Source organism: Dasypus novemcinctus, chromosome 25 (genome assembly GCF_030445035.2).
Source record: "Dasypus novemcinctus isolate mDasNov1 chromosome 25, mDasNov1.1.hap2, whole genome shotgun sequence".
NCBI classification, from domain to species: Eukaryota; Metazoa; Chordata; class Mammalia; order Cingulata; family Dasypodidae; genus Dasypus; species Dasypus novemcinctus.
Window position 1 is genome coordinate 53,496,511 of NC_080697.1, and position 13,346 is coordinate 53,509,856.

A 13,346-nucleotide genomic window follows, 5' to 3' on the forward strand; every position below is an offset into this window, starting at 1 on the left:
CACTTCTTACAGATGCTAAAACACATGCATTAAAAGTAATCATAAGTCTATGTTTTTGGACATACACTGAGAAAAGATATAAGTGGTAAGAAGTAAAAAAAAAATGGTAGTGAGACAGAGGTTATAGGAAAAGTATATATGCATGCTATTGAAATTAAGTTGGTTTTCAATAAATCAAATATAATTATTAAATATTTAGGATATAAAATTCAATTCTATGGTAAAAACAAGGAAAATAAATGAAAAGTATATTCATATATAAATGAGATGGCACTCAATATGGTACACCAAGAGAAAGAAAATAAATATAAAAGTAGGCATTAATGGATATGAGGGAATGAAAGACGTAAGATTTTCAGAGGTTAAATAGTAAAATGGCAGAAGAACTCTTTACCAGTAGTGACTTTAAGAGGATTCAACTGCAGCCGAAACCACAGAATGGTGGAATAGATAAAAAAACATGACTCAACTATATACTGTCTGCAGGAGGCTCACCTTAAACTCAAAGATTCAAATAGATTGAGCATGGAAGGATGTCAAAGCTTTTACCATGCAAGTAACAAAAGAGAGAATTGAAATTGCTATATTAATATTGGATAAAATAGACTTTAAGTCAAAAACAGTTATGAGGGAAAAAATGGTCACTGCATACTGATAAAAGTGACAATTTACCATCATGATATTAGTATTATAAGTATATATGCACCTAATATAGACCCCCAAATATATGAAGGGAGAAATTGACAGCTCTACATTAATAGCAGGAGAGTTTAACAAGCCACTATCAGTAATGGTTAGAAGATCTATTCAGAGCATCAGTAAGGAAGTACAGGACTGAATGATATACTAAACCAGCTAGACCCAAAAGACACATGAAGAACACCTCACCAACAAAAACAGAATACACATTCTTCTTAAGTAAACATCGATAATTCTCTAGCATAGAGCATATGTTGGGTCACAAAATAAAATGTAGTAAATTAAAAAATATGGAATAATGAAAATTTTCCCACACAGATCAGAATGAATCTAGAAATCAATAACCATGGAAGAAATAGAAAATTCACAAATATGTGGAATATGTGGAAATTATACAACATATTCTTAAACAGCCAGTAGGTTAAGGAAGAAATCAGAAGTGAAATTGGGAAATATCTTGAAGCAAAAGAAAATGTCAATACAAAATATGAAAACTTATGGAATGCTGTAAAGGCAATGCTAAGGGGGAAATTTATAGCTCTAAATGCTTGGATTAAAAAAGAAGAAAGGAGAGTGGGTGTATCTCAGTGGTTTGAGTGCCTTCTTCCCATGTATAAGATCCTGGGTTCACATTTTGGTACTTCCTTTAAAAAAATAAGAAGGAAGAAGAAGGAAAAAGAAGGAAGAGGAAGAGGGAGAGGAGGGGAGGAGGGGGGAGGAGAAGGAAAAGAGGAAGAAGAAGAGAGACATCTCATCACAAACCTAACGTCAAAACTGGAAGAATTAGGAAAATAAGAGCAAACAAAACCCAAACCAAGCAGAAGGAAGTAAATAACAAAGATTAGAGCAGAAATAAATGAACAAGAAAACAAAAAGAGAAAACAGAGAAAATCAACAAAACTAAAAGTTAGTTCTTTGAAAAGATTAGTAAAATAGATGATGTTTTAGCAAGACTGACAAATAAAGAGTTGGCATAAAAATAACTAAAATTAGAAATGAAATGAGGAACATTACTACAGACCTCTCTGAAATAAAAAAGGACTAGAAGTTGCTATTCTGAACAACTGTATGCCAATAAATTAAATAACCTAGATGAAATTGGACAAATTCTTAGAAATGAGCAAACCACCTACAAGACTCAAGAAAAAATAGAATATCTCAAACCAATTACTAATAAGTAGATTAAAACAGTAACCACAAATTTTTTTAAAAAAAAGCTCAAAAGCTTATCAGAGGTGGAGCAAGATGGCATTGGAGTAAGTGTACCTACATCATCTCTCCTACAAAAAAAATGGCTGAGTGGAGACAAAATCCTGCCTGAGTGAGCTGTTTTGGGAACCCACAAAGCAAGAGGTTATTGGACATTGATCTGAAGAGAATGCAACAAAAGGAGTGATTGCTCAAGGTAAAACTGCAGATTTATGGCTTGTGGCTGAAGCTGTGGGAAGGTTAAGCCCTTCCCTTAGGTCAGGGAGCTGCCACATTCCCCAAACCCTACCAGTCACACAGGGGCATTCACCGAACCCTGCATTACCCATACCCACAATGCCTGAACCTGCATTCCCTGGACTCAAGTTCCCTGAACCCGCATTCCCCAAACCTGGCATTCCCTGAACCCCAAACCCTGGTATCCTCCAAACCCTACTGGTCTTGGACAAACTACGAGAATGGGAGAATTCTGGGGAAGGGTGCAGAGGGATCTGATGATTGTGGGTTCAATTGTCTGGACCCCCCTTTTTGAGCTTTGAGGAATATACCTCAAAGTTTCTCCTCAGCTGGCTTGAGGAGAAACCAGGAAGAGGGGAGAGACAAATCTGCTGAGACAGTCTGAATTACCTAAACACCCTGGGGTAGGGAAAATTGGTCTGGGAGAAGATGGAGTCAGACAATTAACTAGTCCTGTGCGATTCACCTAAGGAGGGAAAGAGTAGGGAGTGCTTGGTAGGCTTCCAAAAGCATATTTAGGGCTCCCAGCAAGATGTGGGTGCTCTCTCTCAAAGACACTGAGAGTCATTTTCTGTGATGAGTTGGTTCACCAGGGTCCCATTTGAATCTTGGAGGGGAGATCTCACAAGGGCTTCCTGCTGCTCTGAGAGAGAGGGAAGTGAGGAAGAGAAAGGGGGAAGGACAGATTTCTAATCAGTTTATTCAATTGCAAAGAGTCTATCCTGCCCTTGAAAGGGAACTACTTTTGAGAAGCAGGTTGACCTGGAAGGAGGGTTTTGCTCAGTGGAGAAGTTTCAGCCTTGAATGTGCAAGGTCTCTGATTCAGTTCCTGGTTCCTCTTACAGTAGCAACCCACTGGGATATCAGATATCTAGCTGATACTTTGAGACAGAGAAAACATAGACATTATCCTTTTATTCACTTCCCTTAGGTCTTTTATTTTTCCTTAAAAAAATTAAAAATTTACTTTTGTTACATAATTTAACTTAGTTTACCCACCAAAACCTACTTCAAAATCTGCAATGGAAACGCTGCAGGGTAATTGATTGATAAACACCAGCAACCTGACAAGTGCCATAAGAGTGTAAGAGGGAAGTATGGTTTTTCTCAATGTTTGGTTGAGTCCTTGCTTGAGGACTTGTCTGGATTTTTTTTTTTTCCCCTTGTATTTCCTTCCTCTTTATCCCCCACCCGTTTTTCCTTTTTTTTTTTTTTTCCTATTAGGTGCTGCTGGCTTGTTTCTTGTTTGCTATACTTCCTCATTTCTGTTTCCTCTTTTCTGTGTGTACTGATTTTGGCTACCAACACTATCTCTTTTCCTTTCTATATCTTTCTATCTTCCATCTACTGTTGTTGCTCTTACAGTCCACCTCTCTTTGTTTAGCCCCCAATTTTTCTGGTTTTTTATTTCTAAATCTTCTGTTCTGTTTTCTATCTTCTATTAACTCTTAGGTTATTGTCCTTTCTTTTCGTTTTCCCTCTCTCCTGGTCATGCTGACCTGTTAGTTCATACTATATTCTTCTCCATATTCAGTGTCCCATCTCATTGTAGGTACTCCACTTTTTTATTCCTATGACTCTACACAGCTTACATGAACTTAATATTCATTCTCCTAGGTCTTATAGGATTTTTCTGCTAACATTTACTATCAATACTACTATTATACTTTCTTTTCTTATCTCTTTTGCTTTCCTTTGCCCTAATCTTTTTCCTTCAAGAGAACTTAAACAACAACAAGGAAATAGAATAAGAAGAACAAAGTGTCAAATAGAAAACTTAACACACACACAAACACAGCACCTAAATAAAACCTGAGCCTAGGTGGAGAAGCTAATCAACTGAACAAACCCATGAAGATAAAATGATGACCAGACAGCAACAAAAGATTACAAGCCATACCAATAATCAAGAAGACATGGTCTATCCAATGAACAAACTAAAAACCAGGAAGAAGAACAGAACATTAAAAAACTAATCAAAGCTCTCCAAACAAATATCATGGACCAACTTAATGAGTGAAGGAAGAGATTAAAGATATAAAGAAAACACTTGGAGAGCATACTGAGGAAATTATAAATATACATAAAAAGATAATGGATATGATGGTGATGAATGGCACCATTCAAGAAATAAAAAATACACTCTCAACAAATAACAGCAGATTTGAAGAGGCAGAGGAAAGAATTAGTGATACGGAAGACAATACATCTGAAATCAAAAGGAGAGTAGAATTGATTGATAAAAAGATAGAAAAAATCCAGCGTGGACTTGGGGATTTGAATGACAATGCAAAACACACAAACATACACATTATAGGCATCCCAAAAGGAGAAGAGAAGGGAAAGAAGAAAGAAGGGGTATTGGAGGAAATAATGGCTGAAAACTACCCAAAACTTTTGAGGGAGATGGAGGTACATGTCTGAGAAGCACAGCATACCCCAAACAGTATAAATCCCAACAGGCCTACCCCAAGACATATACTTGTCAAATTATCCAATGTCCAAGACAAAGAGAAAATACTGAAGGCAGCAAGAGAAAAGAGAACCATTACATATAAGGGAAGCTCAATAAGATTAAGTACTGATTTCTCATCTGAAATCATGGAGGCAAGAGGGCAGTGGTATGACATAGTCAAGTTACTAAAAGAAAAAAGTTTCCAGCCAAGAATTCTCTATCCAGCAAAGCTGGCATTCAAAAATGACAGAATTCAAAATATTCACAGATAAACAAAAACTCAGAGAGTATGCCAATAAGAAACCTGCCCTTCAAGAAACACTAAAGGGCAGGAGGAAAGATAAAAACAGAAGAGACAGAGTTGGAGCAGAGTATAAGAATAAATAAAAGGACACAAAGAGAAATAAAAACAATATATGACATACACAAATCAAAAGAAAATATAGCAAATGTAAGTAATTCCTTGAGAGTAATAACACTGAATGTTAATGGATTTAACACACCTGTCAAGAGACACAGATTGGAAGAATGGATAAGGAAATATGACCCATCTATATACTGTCTACAAGAAACACTCCTTAGACCCAGGGATTCAAAGTGGTTGAAGTGAAGAGCTGGAAACAGGAGAACAATTGTTTACAAGGAAACAATAGCCAGAAGAGGTCAGGAGTAGCTAAAAAGTGTCATGAGAGACAAAGATGGACACTACATATTATTAAAGGTGTAATATTTCAAGAAGAAAGAAGAATTATAAACATTTATGCTCCTAACCAGGGAGCCTGAAAATATGTGAGGGTAACACTGGAAAAACTAAGTGGAGGAATAGATGCCTCTACAATTACAGTGGGGTACTTTAATACACAATTATTACCATTAGACAGAACATCTCAAAAGAAAATAAAAAAAGAAACAAAGAATTTGAATAGTATATTAGAGGATCTGTACCTAATAGACATATACACAACATTACACCGCAATACATCAGGATCTACATTCTTCTTAGGCACACATGGATCATTCTCCAAGATAGACCACCTTCTAGACCACAGAGATAGTCTCAATGAATTCAGAAAGATTGAAATCATACAAAATAATTATTCTGACCACAGTGGAATGAAGCTGGAAATCTGCAAGGTCCAGAGAACCAGGTTAGGGACAAAGATATGGAAGTTAAGCAACACACTCTTAGACAAACAGTGGATCAAGGAGGAAATCTCAAAATAAATCAGTAACTACCTTGAAACTAATGAAAATGACAACACAACATATCAAAACTTATGGGATGCAACAAAAGCTGCACTGAGAGGGAAAATCATAGCCATAAATTCATACATCAAAAAAGAATCAAGAGCTAAAATCAAAGACCTAACTGCACTCTTGGAGGAATTATTTTTTAAAAATAACAAACTAACTCCAAAGGAAGAAGAAAGAAAGAAATACCAAAAATCAGAGCAGAACTAAATGAAATAGAAAATAAGAAAGCACTAGGAAAAATAAACAAAGCAAAGAGCTGGTTCTTGGAGAAGATAATAAAATTGACAAACCCTTAGCTAGGTTAACAAAAAGAGAGAGAAGATGCAAATACACAAAATAAAAAATGAGAAAGTGGATATCACTTCTGACACCACAGAAATAAAGGCTATCATAAAAGGATACTCTGAAAAAATATACACTAAAAGGAAGGACAATTTAGAGGAAATGGACAAATTACTAGGAAAACATAAGCAGCCTGCATTGATGAAAGAAAAAATTGATGATCTCAACAAACCAATCATAAGTAAAGAGATAGAATCAGTCATTAAAAATCTCCCAGCAACCATGTTTTGTGGTAATAGTCTGAGCATATTATTTCATAATCTGTAACAAATGTTCCATCAGGGTGTGGAGTTGTATGGGAAATCTACACATCTGGATGATTGTTTTGCAGGTTCACAATATCTGTAACAAAAATACATTTAAAAAATAGTATGGGTTGGGAGAAAAATACACCAAATGTAACATAAGGAATATAGTTGGTAGTAATATTCTGACTCTTGCATAGTTTATAACAAATGTTTCACACCAATACAAAAAGTTGGTGGAGGGGTGATGTGTAAAATCCCTGTGTAATGCTATATATGTTTATTTTGTAAGTTTGCAATCTTTACTATACACTTATTGTTTATGTGTGTTCATGTATGAATGATACACTTCAATTTAAAAAAAAAGTGAAAAAACAAAACCTCCAAACAGGCAGCAGACTTGGCCCAGTGGTTAGGGCATCTGTCTACCAGATGGGAGGTATACAGTTCAAACCCCAGGCCTCCTTGATCCATGTGGAGCTGGCCCATGTGAAGTACTGATGCATGCAAGGAGTGCTGCACCACGCAGGGGTGTCCCTGCATAGGGGAGCTCCACACACAAGGAGTGCGCCCCATAAGGAGAGCAGCCCAGTGCCAAAGAAAGTGCAGTCTGCCTAAGAATGGTGCCGCCACACGGAGAGCTGACACAACAAGATGACACAGCAAAATGAAACACAGATTCCCATGCCGCTGACAATAACAGAAGCGGACAAAGAAGATGCAGCAAATAGACACAGAGAACAGACAACTGGGGGGGGTGGGCGGTGGAGAGAAAAATATAAATAAATCTTCAAAAAAAATGAAAAAAAACCTCCCAACAAAGAAGAGCGGTGAGTCAGGTGGCTTCACAGATGAATTCTACCAAATATTCTGAAAAGAACTAACACCAATCTTGCTTAAACTCTTTGAAAAAAATCAAAATAGAAGGAACAATGCCTAACTCATTTGATGATGCCAACCTTATCCCAATACCAAAGCCAAACAAACACACCATAAGAAAAGAAAACTGCAAACCAATTTCTCTAATGAACCTAGATGCTAAAATCCTCAACAAAATACTTGCTAATCATATTGAACAACATATCAAACAAATTATACACTGTGACCAAGTGGATTTCATCCCTGGTATGCAAGGAAGTTTCAACATGAGAAAATCAATCAATGTAACACATCACATAAATAGATCAAAGGGAAAAAATAACATGACCATGTCTATAGATGCAGAAAAAGTATTTGACAAAATACGGCATACTTTCCTGATAAAACCAATGCAAAAGGTAGGAATAGAAAGAAACTTTCTGAACATGATAAAGGTTATATATGAAAAACCCACAGCTAACATCATTTACAATGGTGAAATCTTAAAATCTTTCCCTCTAAGATCAGGAAGAAGACAAAGATGCCCACTATCAACCCTCCTATTTAACATTGTGTTAGAAGTACTTGCTTGAACACTGAGGCAAGAAACAAATATAAAAGGTATCCAAATAGGAAAGGAAGAAGTAAAAATTTCAGTATTCACAGACAACATGATCCTATATATATATATAGAAAGCCCCGAGAAATCTGCAACAAAGCATCTAGAACTTATAAATGAGTTCAGTAAAGTTGCAGGTTATAAGATCAATGTGCAAAAATCAGTAGCATTTCTGTATACCAATAATGAGCAATCTGAGGAGGAAATCAAGAAAAAAATACCATTTACAGGAGTAAATTTAAAAAAAACCCAAATACCTAGAAGTAAATCTAACTAAAGATGTAAAAGACATACACACAGAAACCTACACATCACTGTTCAAGAAAATCAAAGAAGACATAAGTAAATGGAAGAATATTCCTTGCTCATGGATAGGAAGACTAAATATCATTAAGATGTCTATCTCACCCAAACTGATCTACAGATTTAATGCAATCCCAATAAAAATCAATACAGCATTTTTTAATGAACAGGAAAAACTACATATGAAATTTATTTGAAAGGGAGACATGCTCCAAATAGCCAATGACATATTGAAAAAGAAAAATGAAAGTGAAGGAATCACACTACCTGACTTTAAAACATACTACAAAGCTAGAGTGGTCAAAATGGCATGGTATTGGCACAAGGATAAACATACTGACCAATGGAACTGAATTGAGAATTCTGATATAGATCCTCACATATACAGTCATCTGATATTCAACATGGCCACCAAACCTACTCAGCCGGAAGAGAAAGGTCTCTTCAACAAATGGTGCTTGGAGAACTGGATATCCATATACAAAAGAATGAGAGAGGAATACCATCTCACACTTTATAAAAAAATCAACTCAAGAAGGATCAAAGACCTAAATACAAGAGCCAAGACCATAAAGACCTTGGAAGACAATGTAGGGAAGCAGCTACAGGATCTTGTAATAGGAAATGGCTTCATGAACTTCACACCCAAAGCGCAAGCAGTGAAAGAAAAAAGATAAATGGAACTTCCTCAATATTAAAAGCCTTTTGCCCCTCAAAGGAGTTTATCAAGAAAGTAAAAAGACAGCCTTCCCAATGAGAGAAAATACTTGGTAACCATGTATCCAATAGAAGCCTAATATCCAGCATATATAAAGAAATCCTATATCTCAAAAACAAAAAGAAAAACAACCCATTTTAAAAATTGGCAAGAGATTTGAACAGATACTTCTCTAAAGAGGAAATATATATGGCTAAAAAGCACAAGAAAAGATCCTCAACATCATTAGCCATTAGGGAAATTCAAATCAAAACTATACTGAGATACCATCTTATACCCATTAGACTGGTGGCTATTAAAAACAAAACAAAACAGAGGACTACAAGTGTTTGAGAGAATGTGGAGGAATGGGAACCTTCAACCATTGCTGGTGGGAATATAGAAGGATCCACCCATTCTGGAGGACAATTTGGTGGTCCCTCAAAAAACTAACTATAGATTTTCCATATGACTCAGCAATTCCACTGTTGGGTATACACCCAGAAGAACTGAAAACAAGGGCATGAACTGATATATGCATACCAATGTTCATAGCGGCATTATTCACTAGTGCCAAAAGTTGGAATCAATCCAAATGCCCATCAACAGATGAATGGATAAACAAAATGTGGTATATACATACAATGGAATACTACTCTGCTGTAAGAAAGAATACAGTATGAACACATGGGATTACATGGATCAATCTTGAGGACCTTATGTTGAGAGAAGCAAGCCAGGCACTGAAGGACAAATACTACATGACCTCTCTGATATGAAGAAGCAAATCAAGCTATCTCAGAGAGAGAGAGACTGGAAGACAGGCTTTCAGGAAATAGGGAAGGAGATGAAGGTTGTAAGCCAATGCCCACATGGGCAAAATCTGTGATAAAGTGGACATAAGTAGTTGTGCAGCGAAGGGATAAGACAGGGGCATAGGGATACTATTGGGTCAGGCTTTGCAGGCTTGAAGGGGGCTAGGGTTGAGAGGATGAATCAGAAGGTCCAAGAAATTAGGGGAAGGTTGGAGGGGGGGCAAAGTGAACATAGGAGATTGTTGGGTATGTGGTTGAAACTATAAGATTGAGAAAATTCTTTAGAAAATATAATAAGGAAGGATTACTGGTTTAAGGTTTTTGACGGGGGGCATCTTGCACCAGGTAAACCTGGGGCAGGTTTCTAGGAAGTATGTGAGTGCTCATAATGTCATAGTGTGTTATATCAGTGGGTGGAGACCCATACAATGAGCAGGAAGGTGTTATGCCCCTATCCTGGGGAGGCCTGTTGTTCTCAAACAGCAGAGAGGGTATCTCTCAAGAGCATGTTGACTCCCAATGGGGATGGACTGACTAGTTTGTCAAGCCTTCAGCATTGTTGCAATTATCTATGAATCTTGTCCTTCAAGTAGGGAAGCTAGGTTGTCACTGTGGGCCCTGAGGGGGAATAAAAGAGTTGGAAGAGGGGGTAACATGGGGCCATGGAATTCTTCTGCATGATCCTGCAATGATGGATACAGGTCATGTTAAATATCACCAAAAATTTATAAAAACATATAATCTAAAATGTAAACCATAATGTAAACCATAATGTGACCAAAAATTTATAAAAGTGTACAGTCTAAAATGTAAACTATAATGTAAATGATAATGGAACCATGGTTAGTAGCTATCTGTACATCAGTTGCACCAAAAGTAGCATCCACATGTAAAAAGATCCTTGCTGGGGGAAGGGGAAAGGGGTTTGATGTTTGGTAAATGGGCATTCCCTATATTCTATATGTGACTTTACTGTGACCTAAAACTTTTTTGAAGACATAATTTTTAAAAAGTTTATAGACACTGAAGAAGAAATGGAAGAGATTGTCTTGCCACTGTACATACAGGACAACACCTATTACAGAGATGAAAGACAGAATGTCATTTTTACTTTACTTTGTTTTTTTTCTAAATTATTAAATATTCGATTTCAAATCTAAACCTATCATTACTCTTTCTTTCATTTTCCTATTAATTGAGGTTGGCAATATATTAGACTTCATTTTTGAAGAACTTTTGGATCACAGAGGGATTCAACTACGACAGGGAAGGAGTATTGATGTGGGCTTAAATTCATGGGGGACGCATGGGTTGGAGGGAGTTCCCCAGGACATGCATATAGGGTATATAGATATGTTCAGATGTACACTGGATATTGACATAGTGTGTAGAGTTTCACATGAGAACTGAGTGAGTGCTGAGCTCCCATTCCAGGAAACTCTGTCACAATCCCCAATGGAGCAGCAACAGCCCCCAAGTACAAGGGCAAAGACCATGAAGAAGGATGGTCTGATGATGGGCCCTTGATATTGATGACTATGCTTATGAGCCTGTGTGCTTGAAATTTCAACTAGACCTAGGGCTGCAGGGTGCCTAAGAGTTACCTCCTGAGAATCTCCATATATCTCAAATGTGGCCACTCTCTAAGCCAAATTCAGCATGTAAATGCATTACCTTCCCCCCAGCATGGGACATGACTCCCAGAGATGAGCCTCCCTGGCACTGAGGGATTACTGCCAAGCACCATCTAGTGATGCAAAAAGACTTGGAATAGAAAGAGGAAACAGTGAAGACAAATGAGTTTATATGACTAAGAGACTTCAAAATGAGTCTGGGGTTCTCAGAGGTGTCGCGCTTATGCATATCTCAGCAGGATCTCAGAGACAGCCAAAGTACATAACAACCCCAAGTAGCGGTGCTCCTGAGGGCTACAGAGACACCCAGGCCCTATGGTCATGACAGATGGCTCTGGAGTTCAGTGCCTTGCCAGTGGGCCCTACGTTGAAATTTGTGTTCCTGAGCATGATGGAGTTGGACTCAGATGTGACCTCTCTATATGCATGACTCTTCTGTCACTTTTACTGAACCTGTGGTTGGTGCTGGGGTTGGTATATGCTCAGGAGATTTGAATCTCTGAACTGTCTATTTGCCAACTGGGCCCTGAGCCTCAGCAGAGTTGCAACACCTACTCGCCAGTTCAACTCTCCAGTTCATTGGACTTACCCAGGTCAGCTAACAGGAAGGTGAGTTTGGTCTACCACCACACCAGGGAACTGAGAAAGTCTATAGCTGCAAGCAGGAGAATTCCATCCATTAGCCATGTGGGAACTGAGTTCCCTTTTGATTTAGAGGTGGAGTGGACATCACCATCCCAGGGTTCCAGGATGGAGGAATCAAATATGGATTAGAGTGGACTTACTGGTATTCTACTATTGAATTATTGTGACTCTAGCAATGGAAGAAATTATATCACTGATATGAAGACAGTGGCCATAGGAGTTGCTGAAGGCAGGGAGAGGGAAGTCCTAATACATGGAACAGCATGGATGAACCTTGAAGACATAACATTGAGTGAAACAAGCCAGACATAAAAGGACAAATATTGTGTGATCTCACTGATTTGAAACAATTTGAACAAATTTGAACAAACCAACTCACAGAGTCACAATCTAGAATATAGATTACCAGGGGACTGGGTGGGGATAGGGATTGGGATGTTAAGGCTTAAAATGTATAGGGTTCCTGTTTGAAATTATGGTACTGTTTTGGTAATGGGTTGTAGTAATGGTAGCACAAGATTATGAACACAATTAACAGCACTGAAATATTTATATCTGAATGTGATTAAAAGGGGGAATGTTAGTTTGTATTTATGGTAACGGAATATATATTTTTTAATCCATGTAACTACACTAGACAGTGAACCATAAGTTAAATCATGGACTTTAATTAATAGTACAATTAAAAAAATATGCTATCATCAATTGTAACAAATATTCCACACTTGTTAGTTTTTGTTGGTGGAGTTGTATATGGAAATCATGAGTTTCCTCCATGGTTGTTCTGTAAACTCACAATTTCTCTAATAAAGAAAACAAAAAGAAAAAAAACTTTCTAAAAATAAACTAATTCTATTGATCCATTGATCAATATGAATTTTTGTTAGATATAGTAAGCCAAGTATTGATGCTATAATCTTAATTGCAATTTAAAAAGTAACATAAAAGAACACATAAATAACAAGCAAATAGAGAAAAATGAAAATACCTTATTAATAAAGAAGTCAATAATACAAAGAAAAAAATGAAATATAAAGCAGGTGAAACAAATACAAAACAAAATTTAAATTATACTAAAACTCAAATATACTAGTAAGTACATGAACTACAGCTTCATTCCTTTATGATCAGAGAATATGCTTCATATAATTTCAATCTTTTAAAATGTATTGAGATCTGTCTTGTGACCCAACATATGGTCTATCATGGACAAGAATCCATGAGTACTGGAAAAGAATGTACCTTGAGGACATTATGCTGAGTGAAATAGACATCCCAACACAAAAGAACAAATCTTGTGTTGTCTCACTAATATGAACTAATATGATGAGTAA